Source organism: Taeniopygia guttata, chromosome 3 (genome assembly GCF_048771995.1).
Source record: "Taeniopygia guttata chromosome 3, bTaeGut7.mat, whole genome shotgun sequence".
Taxonomy (NCBI): Eukaryota; Metazoa; Chordata; class Aves; order Passeriformes; family Estrildidae; genus Taeniopygia; species Taeniopygia guttata.
The window spans coordinates 79,277,913-79,302,419 of record NC_133027.1 but is presented as its reverse complement, the minus strand read 5'-3'; the positions used below and the strand labels follow the sequence as shown (position 1 = coordinate 79,302,419).

General features: G+C 37.2%; 2 long non-coding RNA genes across 2 annotated transcripts; both read right to left on the bottom strand.

Moving 5' to 3' along the window:
• Positions 1 to 186: 186 nt before the first annotated feature.
• Positions 187 to 14,487, bottom strand: LOC140680253 (uncharacterized). The gene is made up of 6 exons (XR_012054759.1): positions 13,295 to 14,487; positions 10,032 to 11,952; positions 6,868 to 7,012; positions 6,247 to 6,429; positions 1,307 to 1,550; positions 187 to 303 (listed from the first exon to the last, which is right to left on the bottom strand). It is a non-coding gene; the product is annotated as an uncharacterized lncRNA (long non-coding RNA).
• A 72-nt stretch (positions 14,488 to 14,559) lies between these two features.
• On the bottom strand, positions 14,560 to 24,144 carry LOC121469738 (uncharacterized). The gene is made up of 4 exons (XR_012055139.1): positions 21,004 to 24,144; positions 19,250 to 19,481; positions 17,586 to 17,700; positions 14,560 to 16,704 (listed from the first exon to the last, which is right to left on the bottom strand). It is a non-coding gene; the product is annotated as an uncharacterized lncRNA (long non-coding RNA).
• Between the last annotated feature and the right edge of the window lie 363 nt (positions 24,145 to 24,507).

Sequence of the window (24,507 nt, the reverse complement as noted above, 5' to 3'; positions counted from 1 at the left end):
TACGTTAGAAGGGTCTTTGCCTTGTTAACTTACAAATTTTTATGGGTATTTAAGCTGACAATTCTTGATCAAGATTCTAAGAAGCAAGAGTCTTCTTTCTGATATTAGTTTACAATAAATCTTTACTGTACTACAGGCACCGCCAGGAATGGGTAAATACAAATTATACTTATTGTTAGCTAAATTACCTGGCTAAGGAGCGGTCAAAAAGCCCCAAAAACTGTCGAAGTGATGTCTGATACATGACATTGACCATGCTCATCTCAGTGATAAGGAAGTACAAGATGCTACCTCGTGTTGCAACTGAAGAGCAGGAAAGAAAAATTTGTTCAAAGTAGAAATGTAGAGCAGAAAACTTTAACTCTCCAAAACACATACAATGATCTTCACACTAATGATAACTGAAGATCCTTGAGTTTCTCTATTCTTTACTGCCAGAAAAATAATAAAATCATTCATTTAATCCTCATGTATACATCAGGGGGAAAAATTCTTTTCTGTAATTAATGCAAATTATGTAAAGTCCAGTTTTCAAATACGAGCATATCTGGAGATCCGCAATGTTCAGATCAGCAGCAGAACACATAAAAAATATGGCTGTTTAAAATACTGTTTAAGTATCCAAACAAATTTCTTTTTATAAACTTTTACAAGATTCATATAGAAGAAATAGCCATATTGATTGAACTTACCCAGCACTGATTTAACTTCTTTTCAGGAGTCATACAGTTTTAAACACATAGGTTTTACAATAGCTGCAATGTTTCTGGTACACTAGCTGTATCATCTTACACATTTCATAGAATACAGACAATTACAGAGAGCTATTTTTCCCTGTTTTCCCTGGTTTTTTTTCACATTTTTTCACCTGTCAGTTAAAAGTCAAAAGACTAATGAAATTTGTTGACTATAACAACCAAAGGATAAATGGTGAAGCATTCATCAGAACAGATATAGAGAGTACTTAATGTTATACAAGCTCTGTAAAAGAATGTCAACATGTTGAACTCAAACATATATTTACCTAAACACCCTAATGATGTGCTTGTTTATAGAGCAATGAGAAGTCTACAAAGAGAACAATTCACTCAATTTTATAAATTCCACATGAGGCATAACATTGACTATTTTCTCTGTTACAGCTCAATATGACATCTCCTGGATACATATTACTTACAAGAAAACACAGATCTCTCCCTCCAATTTTTGGTCTTCCTGATCTCATCCTACCATTTCTCCTACTCTAAGTATTGGTGTTTTAAATATTTGGTCTAGCTATTTGTCTTCTATGACTACCTTCACTCACCAGGTCTGTACTCTTCGTGGGTTGAATTGATCTGTACTTCAGTTTCAGCAGAAGCTTGCAGTTTCTGTGTTATTTCTTCAGCAGTCTTCTTAGTGTTACTCAATGCAATTAGTAGAGTCTCATCATCTGCCAGAGAACTCTTAGTGCTTGTAAGTTGAAATAAAAGGTTATCTTCTAGGTTTTTAATTCTCCTTTTGTTCATAATCACATCTTCAATAAGATCAGTTCTTTCTTTCTCCAATTCCTATTGGATTACATGGTAATATTTGGGAAACAGACGAGCAATCAAAAAGAAAAGAAAAAATCCAAATATTTAGCTTAAAAAATACTGATCCTTCTAAAACAGCATAGGTCAAAACTAGCTGAATTATTTTGGGGAAATAATTCCAGTGGTATTTCTGACATAATATCTATTGCCAGGATCTGAACCTGCTACATAAGCAGGCATTAACAAATAATTTCTAAAAATATTATGGAAGATGCTTGTATCATGCCCTAAAAGAATAACAAGTTCAGAATGGGTTGTCTTCTCTTTCTGTTTCAGAAAAGACAAATGCAAACACCATTCCAGACATAGGATTTTATTCCTCTACATGTAATCTTATCCTCATTTATGCCTTCCTGTACAATTGCCATATGGAAAACAGACTCAATGGCCATGCTTAGTCATCAAATCAAGCATCATATATTTCAAGAAGTGCCAATACTCCTCCATCAGACAGGGATAATTTCAGTCTCTCACTAAAATGCTTCATTAATCAAGAAATATGTAGAACTTGAGTTACATCACTAGAATTCTTTATTTTATACATTTAGTAATACAATCTGGGTGGTTTATGTACCTAGATTCTTTTCCAGTGCCCAAATATAGAAGATTAATAACTGTTAACCAAGAGTTTTATGTTAAAAAACAGCTATGTGAAATCCCTAGAAAAATATTTTTCAGCTATAACAATCTGTTCCGTTCATTCTTAAAATTAACTTTTAAAGACTTCATATAAATTAGTCCATCAGAGATAAAAATCCTCTACTGAAATATAACTAAATGTTTCAGTACAGTGAAGTAAAAAGAAAGAAAAGAGAGAGGACGGGTTAAGAGTTTTTCATAGGAGAAGGTTAATATGAACCTTACAAATGAACAGTAAGTGAGCCAGTTGGTAAAAATATTTGCTGTCTAGATAAGTACTTCACCAAATTTACAAAGGTCTGGTGAATAATTTTAACAATGTCTCTCTGAACTTGGAAGTTCCGGGTTCACTCCATCATTACCAAGTCCATTTCCATGTTGTTTACCGGCTGCTAATATTCCAAAGGAATAAGGACAGCACTAAGAAACACATAACCTCTCATATAGCACTAGAGACATTATGGACCTGAGCCCTTAGCAAGGCTTCAGGAAAGGTTTTACTCCCCCATTTGAGTAGTCTTTCTTCATGCAGCTTTGAAAAACTATTACAACTTTTGAAATTGTTTTTTTTAAATTCTTTTTCCACATTCTAAACTTTTGGTCTTCTTAACCTACATTCTCCTCCTACATCCCTAATATAAACATTCATTTATTTTAAAGAATGCTCCTTTACCTTAAAAAGGAAATTCAGAAAAATTATCTTTTATTATCAGATTTAGAGTTTTTTTCTTGGCATATTGAAACATCATAATCATCACCAGGTAGAAAATATTTAGTGGGACAATCATTTTAGAATAATGCAAATACAACATAACTTAGAGGATGTGCTTACTTATTCAAAAGATCTGACAAAAAACTGATGAAAATAGACAAGAAAACTACAGTTATCTGCATTTCAATCAACTGCTGCTTCATGGAGCTGAAGAAAAGCAGGTAACAGTTTCATGAAACATTCTTTTCATGCAAGCTTGATGAAGTGAGAACTTCTAAATTGCATTAAAAGGCAGTTATCATCCAATTAAATATAATAATTAACATACTGCGCCAAATTAAACTTCATGTTTTGCTGATTCAGTTCAAAAATTTAAACATACTTTAGAATTCAATGCTTCATAAAAACAGAAAGAAATTCTCCTCACAAGAGCCTGGGAAACAAGGTGGAGACAGCTCACCAAGCTAAAGTGATGTAACCCTAGATGAAAACCTTACTAAAAAGCTCTTAAGCTCATCTATTAAGCTCTTAAAATGCTTTTTGCAGATGAAAAAGTGTAAACAGTTGAAAGCTTTCTTCATAGCTTCAAAAATTTCCAGTCATAACACCAAGAATGCAGAAAAAATAAACCAAGTTATCATGTACATAAATTCAAGGAACTTGCACCAAAGAGACTATTTCAGATCCTGTTTTATGGAGTTAATTTCACAAGCAGACGACATTTTGCCAATTGTACCAAATAATGCTATTTATTGTTAATATTCATAAAATATGAGGGCTGCTACATAGCTTATGTCATCCTCTCACAAAATAATTCACAAGTAAAAGAATTTGCATCAACCGTTCCTTACAAAACTCAAGCCTTTTTGCAGCAAAAATCGTGATATATGAATGTGAAAATTCAAAAAACCATAAAGTTATTGCATATTATAACTGCACTACTAATCTGACTTACCCATGACACTAAAAAAACAAGCTTTTTGTCAAATTACATAACAGCCAATGTATCAAAATAATGATATCATTTAAATATCATAAGCTATCATACCTGCAGACATATATCAAATCTCTCAAATCCTATTACTCCAGGAAATAAAGGAGAATCAAATTTATACAGATCTACCAGCTGTATGCTTATCCTTATGCTTCACTTGTATCTTGCAATTGGCTTACATTCTGGTGGAAAAGAAGAAATCAGTACTAGTGTTCCTATCAGTAAACAATTAATTCTGTGAGATATATGTGACAAAGATTCTTTTAATGGACATAGCAGACTACAGAGAGCCTGACTTTGCAGAAATTTTAAATACCATGCTCCTTTTCCTTGCTGGAAAAGGAAGGAAAGAAATTCATTCTAAGACCACAACCATATAAAAGATGGTAGAATAGGAAGAATGATAGAAATGTGCATCAAAATCTTGAAGAACTCTGATTTCAAATAAATAATCTCTTCTCTTTCTGGGACAGAAGTTCTGCCCATACATTGTAACACTGGATATCACCAAGCAGCCATACTGCTCAAATCATTTGGCAAACTTTCTCACAGTAAAATAGTTCCACCACTCTCCTACCAAAGGCTACAAAAGGTAGTAAGAATCCAGACACCAAAGAGGGAAACCCCCAAATTCCCAAAGATGCATCATTAGACATCACAGGAAAGTGTTTGGATGTGATGTATTCAAATTGACTTCTCAGGAAACCTTGAACCACAAGGTGTATAAAGAGAGACCAAGAAAACTGCAACATGGTTAAGTATATTCTGTAGAAGTTCCCCTGCCTGTCAAGTTGTCCACTTGTCATTTATCTAGAGGAAATATCCCCGGGAGTTTCAAACAAAGCAGTAGTGAGCATAACACTCTGAGAAGTTGGTAGAGAGAGAGAGCACCCTATGTCCATTTATTAGACATTCCCTCTTAGTGACAAAGAGGCCATTGAACAGCAGAATAATTTTAATTTGGAAGGCACCTACAGAAATTAACTAGTTCAACCCCTTCTCGGACCTAAACAGCTCAGTTGCTCAGTGCAATGTCCAGGTGAATCTTGAACCCTTCCCAAAACAGAAATCCCACAAAGTCCTTGGTTAATCTACTCCTGGGCATGACCACTCTTGATGTAATTATATTTTCCCTCATATCTAATCAGAATTCTCCATGTTCCAACATGAGTCTTAGTTCTCCATCTACTTCTTGGCTCCTCTGAGAAAAGTCTAGCTCCTCCCTTTCCTGTTTCCTCCAAGCAAGCACACAGCAACAGCAATGACTGGAGGAATTTAATAAACTGTCTCCTGAAGGAATGTACTATACTTCAAGGCCCAAGAAGTGAAGTCTGGCATAAGGCTTTGTGACTATACACATCACAGAGTGTTTTACATAGACAGTGATAATTTCTTTACATAGTGGGTTGACAAGCTATCAGTGGTTGAAGGGGAGCTGATGGTGCAATGAAGCTGTCTGATAAAAAAACAGACTTAACAGATTGAGTGTGATTTTTCTCACGAGATCCATGCACTGTTTGGGAATGAAATGCAACTACTCAACATGAACAAGATGACTGAGTCTATTAACAAGAAAAATCTTGCACTGGCGGGGCAGAGGGAGGTATTGGAATGATGGGAGAACCTCAACAGATGCCACGAAAGGAAACAAAGATATTCCTGTCCTTCCTCTCTAGTGAAGGTTGACTGAAACTATTGCCAAAATCTTAGTAAATACAGAGTCATAGCTGCATAGTGTTTCCTATAATGTGAACATTGCCTGACCTTATACCTACAGGGATTAGCTGTTCCATAGTTTAAAAGGTACCAACCAACCTCCCTCCAGAACTCCGTGTGGCATATTAATTGGGACTGGCATCTTGAACCTGGATTTCCTCAACTAATATATCTGCAATGTCAAAAGGTATGTCAGTAGGTGGCCCATTTTCCCTTGAGCAAAGAAATAACTAAGTCTGAATTCTTTGCATTAGGTTATGTTGCCATGAGCTCCAGGGCTTGTAGACAGAACATCAGTTTTGATTTCGGGCCCCTTTGCTTTTCACAGGCCATTCTCATGAGGTAATAACTCATTGAGGCAGGAAAAGTAAGGTTAATACAGCACAGTTGCAACAATAAAGAGACAGAGAAACTTCCACATGAACGAGTCAATTGCTTCTGTGACACTTTTTAAACCATTACAAATAGGTTATATCAAGAATAATCACAATAGAGAGAGCCAGAAAGTTACCTTGCAATATTGGTATAGAGAGTAATAAATTAAAGTAAAATATTCTACAGGTAAATATAAGAACTACAGACAGGAAAAGAGATACAACAAATTATTTTACCTGTTTCTCTGTGAGAATGACTCTGCCTAAGAGTTGATTTTCAAGACCTTTCATGGTTACAGTAAAGTCAATGATGGAGGTTTGAGCACTAATTTCAGGAGAGTAACAAGGATTTGGCAGTTTTGTAGTAATGTAAAGTCTGAAGCCATTCATAACATCCACTTCCTTATCAACAACTTTTACCTTATGTTAAAAAAGGTTAAAAAAAAGTCTTGAAATATAAAGAGCCAATACACACATTTTCAGATACTGCATATAGGAAAAAAAGGTTACATTTTTCTGCTTAAAGGCATAAAAATCCAGTTTTAAATCATACATCTGATGCAAAAACTTTGTTAAGAACAGTCCAGGACCACCTTAAATGGCCCATTCAAACATTATTTCAACTTCTAAAAAATGTCATAAGCAAAGGAATAAGGAACTCTATGCATTAAATATATTACCATTTGTGAACTTAAACCCTACCTTTTATCTTCTTTCGTTAGCATTGATGAAATTTAAATGAGTTTAATTTTTATAGTCCTATATTTATTAGGAGTTATTTTGCTAAGGAGAAGTTTTGGGGAGGGGAAGGGTGGAAAGGGGAATTTACATATGTTTGCTCATTTGTTTTATTTTTACCTTGTTGGCTGAACCTGTTTTAATGATGTTTCTTTTCAAGTGCTGGGTCCAGCTCTTCTCCAATATCTTCTACTAAAAGAGGTCTTCCCAAAGAAAGGCTGTCTTCTAAGTGGTTTCTAAAATACTTATGATTCAAAGAAGTGATCTAAAAACATAGATGCAATACCTTATGCCAATCTTTTTCTTAGTTTCATATTTATATATTATTTCATTTTCTTTAAAGTACTGCCAAAAGCAATGATCCTGTGAGTAGACTAGTATTAATGCAAACATTGTGAGCTCAAGGAAAGGGAACATCAGCATATCCTATTGCCAGATCTCATGGAATGCAAAGTTCTATTTTTCAGCTGCAAAGATAGAAGCAAAGCCGCACTTCCAATTTTGTTACCCTATGAGTACAATTACTCAAGAATTTCACAGCAAAAATTCACAGGAACCTTTTAGCACCTTCAATTTTATTTTGGATAACATCTCCGAGTCAAACTGCACCAGGGTCAATTCCAAGATAAGTATTTTTCTGTGGTTTTTTTCACCCTTGAAAAGGAGTGGTTTACATGGAACAGAACCTTAAATAGTCTTTGCTTTAAATAGTCCCCAGTATAACTGAGATTTTCAACATGTTCAAAAAGCACATTCAGCTTAGATGCTAATAAAGTTGTAAACAAACTAATAATAATTTTTATAATAACTAAGCAACCATTAAAGGTTTCTACACCTAGATAACAATCACCATGAAAGTGGTAGTTATATTCACAGAGCCACTCTATTATCACACCTCAAGCTACTTTTATGGATTTCAGGGTTTTGGGTTTAAAAAAAAAAAAAAAAAAAAAAAGCTGGTTTATTGATGTAATTATAATTGCAGCAAGTAAGAACATTCTTCCTCCTATTTTCTTGTTTGAATTGAATTTGTGTATCTTGCCTCAGACTGTACATTGTAGCACTACATCTTCCCTGTATATTTGCAGAGCATTTAGCAGCTGACATCCATACTAAAACAACAAAAATTAACATAATTTCTGATTAAAAGACAAAAAAAAAATCTTGCTATAACATTTATAAATGATTCTTCATTTATAAACCCTTACATGGAATTGTATTAATTCAACTAGTTGGTGTTTTTTCCTAACACTTACATTATTCTGAAAACATGTTTATTACCAGACAGTGCCCATCCAGCCTATTTTCCAAAGTTTGTGTTCCATTAAAATAAATTCATTAAACCATGGAGTCACTGATGTTAAAGGATACACTTCCACATCTAATCAAATCTCAAATCCAATAAAATATATCTGAGATATTCTTTATATTCAAGCCAAGCTTTTTGTATAAATATAATTTCCTAAGCATTAGGGGAATCACTGAATTGTAATGCTTGTAAGCTTTTAGGGATTTTGAAAGCACAAGCATTTCTATTACCTGAAGGTCATTTCTGCCTTCCTTATTTTTAATCCAAATTTTACCCTGTGTTTGTGGATCAATTAACAAAGGATAACGAGATGTTTTAGTGACAATGATTCCATTCTGTATGGATAAGTCGTCATTTGACAATCCTTGCAGGTTCCATTCACGGATAGTTGGAGCATCAGTCAACATTTCTATGAGGTTCAAGTTGTTATGGAAAGGAATTTTTTGGCTTTTCATTTCCTTTTGCCAGTCATTTAACAGCAGACTGTGGAACTCTTGGTTAAAAGGACCAGAATAGGACAGAAAAGCTGTAGCCAAGAGTATACCACCTCAAAGAGAAAAAGGAGGAAAAAAACCCAAAACAAACCAAAGCATTACAACTTTGCTAATTCTATTAATGAACAAGCTGTTTCCTTCACTAGTTGCTAGTGTTGCTATGTTTTGGCTGGTAACTGAAAAACACACTTTGACCCATAAAGAAGGCAAATCAATCTTTTTTCTAAGGCTGGGTGCATTGCATGACAGTGGTACATTTCGACAGAGGCCACATTTACTTTGTTCTTCCTATGCAATTGTAGGAATCAAGAGATCAGCATCTGGCAGCTTGTTAAGGTCAATTCAACACACACGTAATGCTGTTCCAAACACCAGATCCTGCACAAGCAGGATATGGCAGAGAGGACTTTTAGTTCCATCATTTCCTCGTGCATTCATAGGAACAGGCTTAAACAATTGGGGGGGGGTGTGTGTTGGGGGAGTTATGGGGGGGGCAGGGTGGAACCCCTTATAAGTACTGATTCAATGAAATTACTGTAAATCAATTACAATGATGAGTCCTGGTAATAAAAACTGTCAGAGACATAATTATGGAGGTGTCAAGTGGGACAACTTTTAATCTTTTGTTCCGTTTCAAAATTTTCCCCCTAAATTTCATGACACCATAGTTTGAGGGGGTTTTTTTACCTCTGAAATAAGAACACAAAATTTAAACTGGAGAAGATATCATACTTTTATACTGAGCTAGTGTTTTTTGGACACTTTCAAGTTATTTATAAAAGAAATAGGATGAATATGTAGGGAAGGTATCCCAGATTTTTAATAAGTTAATACACATATCTATATTATAGTCGCAAATAAAACACAATTTAGTTACTATAATACAACCCATACAACAAGGCTGCTTTTTGTAGCCTTTCCAGGTAAAAAGTAAAGAAGAAAGTTCAGCCCACAGTAAATGATGAGATAAATTTAATTGATTGATCTAAGTAATGAACCAATTATTTATCACAAAGTACTTTAGTTTACAAGTACAAATTTAAAAACCTAATCATGACCTTCTAAGAAGCAAATTCTTATGAACATTAGTAACTGCAGGTAAAAATATTGATTTCTACCTATAAATGTCAGTGCCTGAGTATCAGGCTTCCTCACCTCGATATATATTCTCAGTTATACACATTTTATTGGCTCTCACTCTCTTTGGACTATTACCTACAAATATCAGTCAAGTTAAAATTTTAGTGTCCCAAATATATGCCTCCACATTCATCTTTTCTTTTTAAATATGAACTTTAGCCTTATATTTATTTTTCACCTAACAGGACTTTAGCAAGGGAATTAAAACAATTACCCTTGTTTTTGAGACAGGGATCTAACATACAAAGGAAAAGTTGGACATTTCAAATGTTTTCAGTTTCACTACTCCCTATTATTCCAACAACTTGCTTCCAAGTTCCAAGTTTTGGATAAAAACTTACCAACTAATGTCTTGGTTTGCATGGCAAATTCTTTACTCTGTTCTGTCCACCTTCTCTTTTTCACCTGCTAAACCACTTATAAGACTTGAGGCAGTTTGCATTTTGTGTCGGCAACGTTCAGCATCTTCCAGCAGAGTCTAGAGAAAACCATGCACCAAGAGAAATTGTTTACAGTAGTAAGTCTGATAGGCCAGAAAAATCGCTACATCTCATTAAACCAGTGGATAAACAACAGGTTAGAAATGTATTCTTAAATATCTCTATCACCATGCAGAGGAGGGAATGTGAGATGGAAAAAATATATCAGGACAAACTCTCAACATCTCCCAGAAACATGATTCAGTATTTCTTTTTAATATTCCTGTTCTTAATTTTTATTTTGGTGCAGTTGTTGAATAGCATATAAAATTCTTGATACTTATTCACTCTGGGAAATTCTACTCAGAATTTCAAATATATTATACACATATAGTATACATGGAATTGGAAGTTACAGTAGTAGGCACTGAATAAAGAATACAAATGAAATAGTTTTTGAGGGGTGGGAGGGAAGAGAGGGGAGGATCAGAGGCAAAGGAGAGAGGTAGAAAGCAAAGAGGCAGTATTCAAATACTATCTGTCTCTAATCTGCTGTCCATCAACAAGGAATAATAGTAAAATTGAAAGAACACACTAAGTGTTCTTTAAAGCAAGGATAGAAACTTCTTTTTTGTGAAGGCCAGTTCACCTGTTTTTCTCTCATTGCATTTACATACTCTGCCTGCACAATATCTAATTCTTCTTGCTTGGCTCCCAGTTCTTCTTGAGCTTTCTGCAGATCCAGCATAGCACTGGTTAGGCGTTTCTCTTGAATTGCTAAATTAGCCGACAGAGAGCAAAACCACAGATATGTAGTAATACACAGAGAATTTCAAAGTATTTGCTATACCACATCAGAAAGGTTTTCCTGTACTACATTTCCAAATCAAACTCTTCAGTAGAGATGTCAACTCAGCAAAACATTTTATTTGAATTTTACAACAAACTAAATTCTTATTTCGGACAGCTGTACTTGAACAGTTGCCTTAATGTCAATTAGAAAAAAAAATAATTAAAAATACTTCTGGGAATGCCAGTCATTCTTCATGTGACACAAAAGTTAGTCTGACATGGCTTGCAAAAGAGAAGTCTATTTGATTTGTCCAACTAATATGCCAGGCTGAAATACAATTCTTGCTCCCTTCTCAGTCATTCCCTGTATAATACAAGCTATTCTCTGTTAAACATGTTTGACCATTTTCTTCCTGACTTTCATTCTAACTACTTAGGCCCAGTTTTTTTTTCTCTACAAAACACTGATGAAGAGCATCTGTACAATCTTCTTATGAACTGAGATCTGGAACATTAAAAGAACCAAATCTCAAGGCTTTTTTCTACTTAATTCAAAATTAATGTAGAGTATTTGCAGTAGTGTATTTACCTAGATGACAGATGCTTTAACCCCATCCAGTAGGGGTCCGGAGGGATAAAACCACACCATCTCTTTCGTAATTTTGACAACTCAAATGTACAAGAGGAAGTATATTTGAAATATATTTTATTGTAGAAGTACAGTGTTCAAGGTAATAAATTTCGAGACAGATAACCACCATAAATAAGGCAGATGAAGTTTCCCACAGATTAAATCCTCAAGCGCAAACAAGCGAGGATGAGGATCAGAGGGTGTCTTTGACTGACAAACAGACGTACCTTCAAAGGCAATACTTCTTTGTTGATGGAAAAAAATACTGCCACAGCTTTCGTCCACGAGCAAAGGCCAGCAACATTTCCACATACTCTCTTGGCTGTCTCAATGTTGTAGTCCACCATTTCAAAATAAGGGCTCAAAAGTTCTATCACTTCTTCAGTAATTGTGTCTTTCTGAAATTGCTGAAAAAAATTTCTGAAAGCGCAAGATACAAAACATGTGCAGCAAGTGTCAATTATATATACATGCATTTCAGAATATATAGAACACTAGAAAGATCACAAGTATTTCTTACAAATAACTAATATGAAATTATTTGTCACATGTATCTTTGAGACCTTTATTAAAGTCATTCCACTTTACGAAATGGAAAAAGGTTTACTTTCACTTATGACCTTCGCTATCTCAATTCACTATTCCTGTTACACAGCTAATAATTGTTTCAAAATATCACTGGTCCTGCTAGAAATTTTGTTTTGCTTAATACAGAATAAGTTTTAACAATCTTCAAAAAGAAAATGAAGCACTAAATTCTAGTTCAAAAACATACATTCTGCAAGACAATCCTTTCAAAGGTCAAAAGCCATCTATCTTACCCTTAAATTACCTTGTCTAATTACTGGAATGTGTTTAATTTTTAAAGAATTTATTTTTACTCTTTTCTTGAAAAAGCATCTTTTTCCTTTTTCCTCCTGAAAAGCTCTCAATTTTCTCTTTCAAATTTATTTACAATGTATAATGAAACCCACTCCCAAACTTGAAAAAGAGCTGTTCCCTGAAGCACAAATAGGTTTAATTAAGCATGAGTGAAATTAATCGTTGAAGTCCTTTAGAAAATTAAAAATCTTTACAAGTAGATGCAATGTGAATACTTCATAGGTAACATCCATGCCCCTACCAACCATACAAAGCTGCTCAAGCCTCCTACTAGACCAGTGACAAATTAAGTAAACTCAAAATGCAGAAATCAGGGATGATAACACTCAGTGGAGCAGGGAGATATACCATTTATTCCAAATAGATAAATCATAATATTATTTGTTTTAGTTATGAAAAAGGATTTGTTTACCAGTTAGTTAGTCTTTCCATTTCCCTAGACAAATCCTGTGAACCAAAAAAATCCCAAATTTTAAAAGCTGGGATTGTGGTTGTGTTCATCCTAATAACCATCTATGCTTTTCCAAATGTTGAAATGTTGAAAATTAATGAAAAGTTAAACCAGAAAAAAAATATGGTTTTTATCAGCTTTAATAAAGCAAATAAGTAATGCCTATCAAAACCAAATGCTTCAAGCTTTGAGTCATTTGTCACCTAAAACAAATGTATTGCCTTACTTAGTAAAAATTATAGTTGATTTATAGTTGATTTATAACATGACTTTTTAAGAAGGATTAAAGTTTATTTCATCCTGACATATTTATTCTTAAGTCCTTATCATTTCAGATCTATTGTGTGATTTCCCTTGCACATTTGTTCTCCTACGAGCACCAGGGAAAACATTGTCCCTTAAAAAATAAGGAAAAGGTTGCACAAGCACCTGTACACTCTGTAAGAAGTTCCCTGTTGTCATCAGCTTCAGCAACTCTTGCCACAATGGGACAGTACAGCGTTTTTCCTGATCAATTTTCACGTGGTTAACTTTACGCAGGAAGAGCAGCAGCACGCAGACCATAATACACATGATGAGGTGAGGAGATTGACCAAGTGTGCCCACTGTGGCAATATCTGCAGGTTTTATTGTCTAGGAATTGAAACAAAGGGCAAAGCAGTTACTGTTTAGTTAATAAAACATGGGGCATAAGTTCACCAACTTAATGGTGAACTTAAGCAATGGGAGAAAAAAAAATATATATGCTATTTTTACCTCTAAAAAGCATTAAGCTAGAAGGACCTCCCCCAATCAGATTTTCACTACTTACTCCTATCAACTCCTAGGAAACCTCAGCACAGCATCTCCACACCTTAAAGCTCAAAATTACCATGAGCTGTTTTGACAATAAAAAAGAGCAAATCAGAAATATCTTGAAATTTTACTTGTTTTTTAAATGTGAACATATTGACCAGAAACTGTATCTAGAAAGAAAATACTTTTTGTTGACATCCAGCAAATGAAGGTAAATTAAGGAAACCAGTGAGAAGGCCTGGTATATCTATATGTTTGTATCTCCTAGTACATCTTACCAGGAATATTCCTGGCATAGAAGGAAGCCGTAGAAAAATATATTATAATAAGGTATTAAAACCTAGGCCCTAACAAGTAAGGCTAAATAAGCCTAGGGTGCAAGTATAACACTGTAACTCGTAACTCTACATCATGAATCAGAAAACACAGAAAAGTCTGCTGAAGATGTCTCCTTGGAGAAGACTCAATTTGAGCAGCAGTGTTTACTGCACCACATACAAAGCAATAAAACCACTGAACAATGGGAACAGCTGATGGGCAGACCTGTCCCGCTACACACACAACTCTGAGCAGTTGTTTTGCTTATTTACAGGCAGCTTAATAAGTCCAAGTACACGACAGCACAAACAGTAAGCAACAGATTCCTGTCAGTGTCATGACATCTTGCTTCTAGCCTAGCACATGCCTCACTGGGAATCCACAGAGGCAGATTTTAATTACACTGCAGACCATCCAGATCGCCTTCCCTCTCCCAGCCCTTTGTTTCCCTTCAATATTTTGCTGCTTGTTGGGTCACTGTGCACGAAATAATTCATCAGAGATTTTCCAGATATCTGTGTGAAAACTTTGCCGAGTGTTTCTTTGTGACAGTTAGGAAATTCAGCTCAGCCTTTTTTTTTTTTTTTTTTTTTTTTTGCTTAAATACAAATCGTGCCAAAATTGTTAGTTACATTTAAATTTTATTCATTTATTTATTTGTCTATAGTTCTGCATTTAATGTGCTATATTTATTACAGGGCAAAGTGCTACAAAGTTTTACTGAACTCTGACAATTCTTACTCAAACTTTAAAAAACTAATCTCACTATATGTTTAGAAATGCTTATAAGGTACCTACCTTTCTCTTAATGTAGCATTTATCATTCTTAAAAGATGCTAAAAAATTGAGTAAAATAGCTAATCACTTTTTTTTCATCTGGGTAATGACCTTTCTATTTACCAAATATTTTAATAGGCATTTACTTACTCTGCAACCAGAATTCTGCTATAGGAATCCCTAGCTCAAATTTGCAAATCCATAATGATTATGAGATTCATTTTTGAAAAGTGCAGACCCATACAGAGAAGATTCTTGCTTAAAGGAGTGAATGAATGAATGAATGAATGAATGAATGAATGAATGAATGAATAAATGCATGCTGAGAATACATAGACACATTCTGCTAGATTGCTTTTTATGACAGTTTGCCTTCCCCCTTTAGACATAAGCAAAGCAATTTATTATAGAAAAGTCAAAAATTTTAAGATTAAGCCCAAATACTTTTTCCCATTGAGAAGTTTTACAATAATGCCAGCTTCACTTTTTCTTGAACTCAGGTTTTCAATTATTAGCACCCTGCATTTCTAGAAGAGCAGTATTGTTTTGGTTCAGCCATTTTAGTCAAAAGCAGAAAGTAACCTTTAATAAGATACAGGTCCAGACCCAGCATACTGGTACCCTTTTTATACTGCAGATGCTGACTAATTCACATTGCTTATTTTTCACTTGTCAGAATGCTTGCCCACTACCAGGTTTGCTGTTTTGTTGTTGCTAGCTCTTTAACCTTTTTCCTGTGGCTACATATCAAGGTCCTATGATACACACCTTCTCCAGCTGTCAGGTCATCCACCTTCATTTAGACTTTTGCACTCTACCCTTTAAGCATCATGGCAGTTAGAGGCTATTAAACATCTCTCACTCAAAATGAAGTCTTACATTCAGAAGAGCCATAAAAATTCTTCTACACTAGATTTTAAAGCTAATCATGCCATTCTTTAACCATCACAACAAGCCTCTCAAATGGAAAGGTATAATTTCCAGCAAATCTACATAAAACCCTTTGAGATTTGTCTGTCCTTCAGGTTTTTACTTCATACTTTTCCATTTCTTGAGATGTGAGCTCCTTGCTACCATCTTCATACTTTTCCATTTCTTGAGATGTGAGCTCCTTGCTAGCGTCTAACAGGTGTATTTCAGATTCCACTAGTACTACTCACGGTAAAATGTCTTGAGGCACATCCTCCTATAAAGTCAGCTGAGCAGACAAAGATAAATATTATGCAAGATCAACAAATATTAATTTTTTTATCTTAAATATATGGAAATTCTATTTAAAAAGCTGTACAAGAAAAGTATGGTGAAGGAAATTAAGTCTTGATAATGCTACAACCCCTAAGAAAATATTTTTTTTTAAAGACAGAAAATAGTAGAGCAGAAAACCTATTGAAAATGCAATTTCTTTGTGAAAACTTAAAATAGAAGGTTTGGATTTGGATGGAATTACAACTGATTTTACATGGACAGCACTTTACTCATTACACACATGCTGTTTAATGATAGTATCAATTTTCAGTTACTAGTCTAACCTGTGGCACATGCTATATTCAATTACAGTTTCAAAGAAAGTTAAAACTTGCCCTTCTCTGAAAAGGGACTATTTTGGGGTTGGTACTCATGTGAAAAAAGAAAAACAAAACTGAGCCTAAAAAGCCTCAAAATCCATATATTTATTTTCTATCAAGTGAAGAGTTATGCAGTGCACCTGCAATTTTGTATTTCTGACATCCACCTTCTTAGTGGAAATGTTATACATGGTCCAAGTACTAACCTGTAAGGCTGCTTCTGCCTCTTCCAAAGCAGGTTTGGCAGCTTCCAGCTTCTCTTCAGCAATGGCTTTGTCAACTGTGATACTGTCTACAATAGCTTGGGCTTTGTCTTTCACTTTCTGAACATCACCCTTCACATTCTCACCAGCCTGTGTTTTTACGGGAACTTCTTTCAAATACCTAGAATGTAAGAAAACCCACATGCCGTAGTTAAAAGTTTTTGTTGTAAAATCATATCTCTCCAATTTCAGAAAACTCAAATAACATCATTTTCTCCAAGATCCTTTCTTTCCAACAATTAACTTCATTTTAATTGATTCATCTTTTCAAAATAGAATAAATAAAAGAAGGAAAAAAAAAATCAAACAACAATGTCGGAATCTGTGGGTATTGGTGATTCCGAGATTGTAGAAAGTCTCTGTCTTTCTGCCCCGTTGCCAAAGAAGAAGCCATAGTTCGTCTGTGCTGTTTTCAAGGTTGTTTATTTTTGCTTATCTGTAACAAGTTCTGCTGCCCTGCCGCAGCTCTGTCCTGCAGGGCAGTGTGCGGGGCTCTGCTCTTCAGTGGGATGGTACAAACATTATATACCAGAAATTACGTGTACTAAATTTACAATAATGTGCCAATATCTATCATCTACGTTGAACAGTGTGTCCCCAGCCTAAACCAATAGAAAAATGCCAACATCACCAAGAACATGGAGGTAAGGAAGAAGAAGGAGGAAGAAAAGGATCAGGCCCACTTTCCTCCATCTTAGAACTCCTGACCCCCCTGTACAAAGTAAAACCCCCCTGTACAGGTGTTAAAACCCCCCTGTACAATACTAAAAAATTTTACCTTCTAATTTGTGACTACTTTTACTATACCATCTAACTCTCTGTGACCGCTTATTCCACCTTCAAAGTTGGTAATTCATTCCATGGTTCAAACTCAAGATCACAGCTGTTTTCTGCTGCTTGCCAGGGTCTAAAATGCTTCTGACCAAGGCCTGGAACCTCTAAAAATGTCTGAGGGACATTTTGAGTTCCGACACAACAATACACTTTGAAGGCTGTACATACCATGTCAGCTTTTCCATTGTCAATTTGAAGTTCCTTTTCTTTTACCTCCAGTTCTCTGCTTAGAGCAGCCACTGACTCAGAGGCCTCTTTCAATTTTTCCAGACCAGTATTTATTCTGAAGTTAAAAAGCAAAATAAAAAGCATCTCATTCACTATGTAATTTACACTCTGCTTTCCATCTATAGAATAAATCATATTGATCAGAATGAACAATTGCAAGTTATGTTTTACACCAAAAATAAAACTTGGACAGGAATTTTACATTTCTGATATCTTCAGAATCAATAAAGTGGACAATAAAGTACATTAATAAAATTTGTGGCTTGAAATTTTACCTGCCTCTGATCAAACAGTATGCCTTTATCATTGCATAAAAATCCTATGTGTTATTCTAGAAATGTTACTCACTGTCCCTCTTGAGCCAATAATCAAAGAACTGAGTTCCATACAGCAGAAAGCATTTTCTGATCACCGAAATTCTGAAAATTATAACCAATCAATATTTCTTATTTGAAATGGAAACTGAAAAGAAACCAAGACCAAACAAAAGAGAGGAAATGATAAATAGTATTGAGATAAGACCTCTCTGATTCAGCATTAAAATGCCCCTTCAACAGTGCTTTTTTTTAATCAGAAATTCTTCACCCGGGACCTTTCAGACAGCTTACAAGGCCTCTAGAGAGACTGCTGTTGTGAAGGCTATGCAGTACTTGGACAGCTGAACAAATACAGGAGAACAGACAAAGTGTAACTGCTGACAAATTCAGACAGTGCAAATAAGTTTAAGTGGAAGAAATTGGACTCCGTGAACTAACTTGGTAAATCTGAAGGTAGAAAACAGGGCAACACCCTTCTGTTGTACAAGTCTTCACCCCTAACATAACTACAGGTTTCAAACTCAATTTGACTTTGAAGACAAAGAATGTTTCAAAGCCAAATAAACAAGTTTAAGCCTTTCTTTAAGGTTTCTAGTTCTTTTTGATAATCTTTCAAAACTGAAAAGGCAGTTTTTCTTAAGGGTAATACCAACTGATGCACTGATTGCTAATTTTACATTACAGCTGGGTGCTCCTGACATGAAGATATATCAGCAAATAGATATCATTACTTTAATAAAACATCTGAAAATAGAAATAAGTATATCAAAACCACCTTAATAATGCACGATTAAAAAGCTCAGGAGTCTAAGTAAGGCTCTGTGCTCACAAAACCACTTAGGACATTCCTTACATATTCATAACAGGCGGTTACAAGTGTCCACTTAGGAAACAAAATTTGCCACCTGACAAATTAAATGCTATTATCAATATAATATAAAATTACATGTAGATGCCTTCTTTTACTCTTTAGAAACATATGGGTATCATTTATATTCACCTCCTAGTCCCTCTACCTCTATTTTTCATGCATCACTACTCTTCTCCCCTGCCCCCCCAAATATATGTAGTCTTTATCTTATATGACTAGAGCAACTACAATATTTGAATAAGTTACAACTTCACATAATTTTAGGAATTAAAAATACTTTACTTTTTTTTTTTTTTTTTTTTTTTTTTTTTTTTTTCTGTGTGAGGAGACAAGCCATGCATCGAAATGAAACTTATCAGAATATGCTACCTGGGGAAGAAAACTACAGAAAAACAGAAGTAACCTGAGTAGTCTACCTGTTTGATAATATTTGCATTTCAGCATGCTTTTCTTTGTATGTGGTTTTATATCCCTGAATAAAAATCAGGTAGGATTTGGGAGTCACATGTGTAGAACGTCTGTATCTTTGAAAGTAATCAGAACATTTTTCTGCCACTCCATCCTGGAATGAGCCCATACACTGCACAATTTCCATCTTTGTATCAGCAGTGCAGTCCATATCAAATGAGGACAGGAAGTGTTCAAACACTTAGGAAAGAAAGAAAGCCTAAATGTTAGTAAATATTTACAAAAACATCTTAGCTTATAAACAAGTCACTATAAAACAAGTCAGCATGAAGTATCTTAGCTTTCACCCAGCTCCTGAAAACTCAGTCTTCTTTACGCTTCACAGTCAGATTCTGAATATTACTCCACACTTGTCAGTAAAAAGTACAGCCAAGGATCTGCCATTCTTCATCGCCAAAGTGTGCAACTGCTTTTTCACGCTGAACCTAGCTGCTACCTACCAAGGACTGGGTAACCACAGCATTCCTCTGTATGCCCTATCACAGACATATTCATAAATAATCTCTTTCTTTAGTTTATTTGCCTTCTTTACAAATACTTTTAAGACATCTTCATGGGGAATTTTTTTTAAACTGTGTTCAAAACCATTCCTCTGTTAGAAATATTTCAACAGCTTAATAAAACAGTCTTTAAAGAAGAAAATGTCTACATCAAATATTAGAATCAAGGATTTATTTTGTTAAAATTCAACACAATTAAAACAGCTACATGACCACTGATAAGAAAATTATGTGTCTGCAAAGAAAAAAACCTATACATGCCTGCCACCAGAGCATCCTTAGGCCATCAGCTGAACCAATCTATAGTGCATCCAGAAATGAGAGCAGGGAACTTCAGGGCCCTATTTCAGAATTTTTCACCTACTGGTGAAAAGCAAAGAACTACGTGAAGCTTCTGATGGACTCTGGCCATGAAAGAGTCATACAGAGCTTCACTGGTTGGAGGTCTTTGTGGATGCTCCTTTTTGAAGGAGGGAATGAGGTCACTAATGATCTCATCTACTTCATCATATGCAAATAAGTTTGACACCTTTGGGAAGAAGGAAGATTTTTCATGCTTCTTGAGATGATCCAAAATAGAGGATACATCATGAGGTTCTTTTAATACATATTATTGTAGGAAGGGACACAAATCTCAGACAATGAAGTTATTAGTACCCCCCCAGCTTCTTTAACAAGTAGTTTTAAGTTATTCCATGAAGTTATTCCATTAAATAGACTGAAATGTAACTTGCTGTAAATTTTAAATGCCACCCTCCAATAGCTTTCCTTCCTTATCTTTATATTCTAATAACTAGTAGTAATTACTCTGAAACATAACCCTGAAATAATAAAAAGTAAATAAAATCAATAAACCCCATCAATTCTGGACATAAATTTACCATACAAAAACGAACCGTATACTAATAGTAAATTTAACAGACAACTTTTGCAAACATCAGTAATATTTCTCAAGTCTCAGTTGTTTTTTTTTTTTTTAAAAGCTGTTCTCATGTCCCTTGAGATAGCTTCTCTTGGTCTGACCTAGGATTTTGTAGATTTCGTAGAAGGCATTCATTTTTAATACTACTCTAATGACAAAAAGCACTTGAGTTCTAATTTTTGGAAGTGTACTCTTCAACTTATAACAAAATATTCAAATAAATTATGTTATTTTACCTCAAAATTATGAATTTTAAAAAGCGGAAAATTGACCATCTTACCTCCCCTGATGACAATGTTCAAGTATTCTAAGAAAGACTCATCTTTGATCTCAATGTCTATAAAAAGAAAACAGGTGCCTTTGCCTTGCAGTCCTGCTGTTCTGTATAAGAGTTTCAGATTTTCCATCAAGTTTAAAGTGTTGTATGATCTAAAAAAAAAAAGTTTAACAAATACTCATTTGCCTTTAAAAAAGTGTTCTGACCAAAAGGGTATAAAAAAATAAGGAAATTAAAGTTAAAAACAATGTCTTATGATAATCAAGTTATGGCAAAAAGGTGCTTATATCAGATAGATCCACTGAGGAGACCCATGCCAAGGAACATTGCCACAAGTGAACCTAAAAATTCTTCTGCAGCCAACAAACCCTGTTCGTGCCTTGAGCTTCGGAGATGCAGAGAAAACGATGGCAGCTGCAGAATAGACGGGCTGCGCTGAGTTGCTCGGGAAGCAAGGACACAGACAGCGCCTTGAGTATAGCAGTGAGCAGCTGCTGGTTTTTTGCAATTGCCTTCACTGTGCACTGAATGCCAGGGTGGGCTGTGCACTCTAGTGCAACGAGCTGGGCAGCAGAAAACAGAGAGCACAGACGTCTGACAGCAGTTTGAAGCTTGCCTAGGAAAAAGTAGTGTTTTTTGAAGTGTTCAGCAAATGCATGTTTCTGAAAAGAGCGGGATACGTGCACTGTGCTGGCAAGCTTTCTCCCTGCGAGACACGCTGGAACAGCTTTTCGCCATGATGCAGTCCGCTAGAGACGCAGACTCCGGCTCTCCGCAGCTGTCCGCAGGGAAGCGGAGGTTGCCGGCGTCTTTCTGCAGAAGCCGCGCTTTGCAGCCTACAAGTGCGGTTCACGTCAGCGGTGCACCTAGTAGCCGCTTCTTCGCCTCCGGCAGCCGGTGAGAGCGGGTGGCTTCTGAGAGGCGAAGAACGAAACCGGCTTGTGTGCGCAGCCTTGGCGCTGCTAGAGGACAGTGGCTGCAGCTGCCTGCCCTTTCAGTTCACCGCTGGCATGCTTCTGGCAGGTGTTCCAGGACGACTTTCCTGGGTTTTGACTTTGTCCTGATGCAGACGAATCTGGAGAATTCTTGTTCGTACCCTGAGCTTCCGAGTTGCAGAGAACTCGATGTCAGCTGCAGAAAAGAAGGGCTGTGCTGAGTTGCTCCGGAAGCAAGGACATAGACAGCGCCTTGTGTTTGGGAGTGAGCAGCTGCTGGTTTTTTGCAGTTGACTTCGCTGTGCACTGAATGTCAGGGTGAGCTGTGCACTCTTCTACAACGAGCAGGGCAGCAGAAAACAGAGAGCACGGACGTGTGACAGCAGTTTGAAGCTTGCCTAGGAAAGAGTAGTGTTTTTGCAGAGTTCAGCAAATCCATGTTTCTGGGCAAGGGCGGGATGCGTGCACTGTGCTGGCAAGCTTTCTCCCTACGAGACACGCTGGAAAAGCTTTTCGCCATGATGCAGTCTGGTAGAGACGCAGACTTCGGCTCGCCGCAGCTGTCCGCAGGGAAGCGGAGGTTGCCGGCGTCTTTCTGCCGAAGCCGCGCTTTGCAGCCTACAAGTGCGGTTCACGTCAGCGGTGCACCTAGTAGCCGCTTCTTCGCCTCCGGCAGCCGGAGAGAGCGCTTGGCTTCTGAGAGGCGAAGAACGAAACCGGCTTGTGTGCGCAGCCTTGGCACTGCTAGTGGACGGTGGCTGCAGCTGCCTGCCCTTTCAGTTCACCGCTGGCATGCTTCTGGCAGGTGCTCCAGGACGACTTTCCTGGGTTTTGACTTTGTCCTGATGCAGACGAATCTGGAGAATTCTTGTTCGTACCCTGAGCTTTCGAGTTACAGAGAACTCGATGTCAGCTGCAGAAAAGAAGGGCTGTGCTGAGTTGCTCCGGAAGCAAGGACATAGACAGCGCCTTGTGTTTGGGAGTGAGCGGCTGCTGGTTTTTTGCAGTTGACTTCGCTGTTCACTGAATGCCAGGGTGAGCTGTGCACTCTTCTACAACGAGCAGGGCAGCAGAAAACAGAGAGCACGGACGTCTTACAGAAATTTGAAGTTTGCCTAGGAAAGAGTAGTGGTCTTGGAGTGTTCAGCAGATCCATGTTTCTGGGGAAGGGCAGGATGCGTGCACTGTGCCGGCAAGCTGTCTCCCTGCGAGACACGCTGGAAAAGCAGGAACCGGGGCGGGTGAGTTTTCTTTCCCAGGGAAAACAGCCGATGTTTTTGCTCAGGGCCCTGTGGCCCTGAGCCGGCAGGTGATTGCAAAAAATCCGAACATCGAAGGATGGTACCCATACAGAATCTGCCTCCACCTCATACCTGTGCTGCCCTGACAGTCCCAGAGGAGCCCTACAAGCTGACATCAGGAACCTGGACTGGTGAGTTTTCTTTCCCAGGGAAAACAACCAATGTTCTTGCACAGGGCCCTGTGACCCTGACCGGGAAGCTTACTTCAAAAAATCCGAACAACGAAGGATAAGTCCCAGACCGGAGCTGCCCCCACCTCATATTTGTTCTGCCCTGACAGTCCCAGAGGAGCCCTACAAACTGACATCGGGAACCTGGACTAGGTAAGTTTTCTTTCCCAGGGAAAATAGCCGATGTTTCTGCTCAGGGTCCTGTGGCCCTGAGCAGGCAGGTGATTGCAAAAAATCCGAACATCGAAGGATGGGCCCCATACAGAAGCTGCCTCCACCTCATACTTGTGCTGCCCTGACATTCCCAGAGGAGCCCTACAAACTGACATCAGGAACCTGGACTGGTGAGTTTTCTTTCCCAGGGAAAAAAGCCGATGTTTTTGCTCAGGGCCCTGTGGGTCTGAGCCGGCAGCTTACTGCAAAAAATCCGAATATCGAAGGATGGGCCCCATACAGGAGCTGCCTCCACCTCATACTCGTGCTGCCGTGACAGTCCCTGAGGAGCCCTACAAACTGAAATCAGGAACCTGGACTGGTGAGTTTTCTTTTCCAGGGAAAACAGCCGATGTTTATGCTCAGGATCCTTTGGCCCTGAGCAGGCAGCTATTGCAAAAAATCCGAACATCGAAGGATGGGCCACATAGAGGAGCTGCCTCCACCTCATACTTGTGCTGCCCTGACAGTCCCAGAGGAACCCTACAAACTGACATCAGGAAGCTGGACTCGTGAGTTTTCTTTCCCAGGGAAAACAGCCGATGTTTCTGCTCAGGGCCCTGTGGCTCTGAGCCGGCAGCTGATTGCAAAAAATCCGAACATCGAAGCATAAGTCCCAGACGGGAGCCGTCCCCACCTCATACTTGTGCTGCCCTGACAGTCCCAGGGGAGCCCTACAAACTGACATCAGGAACCTGGACTGGTGAGTTTTCTTTCCCAGGGAAAACAGCTGATGTTTCTGCTCAGGGTCCTGTGGCCCTGAGCAGGCAGCTGATTGCAAAAAATCCAAACATCGAGGGCTGAGCCCAATACAGAAGCTGCCTCCACCTCATATTTGTGCTGCCCTGACAGTCCCAGAGGAGCCCTACAAACTGACATCAGGAACCT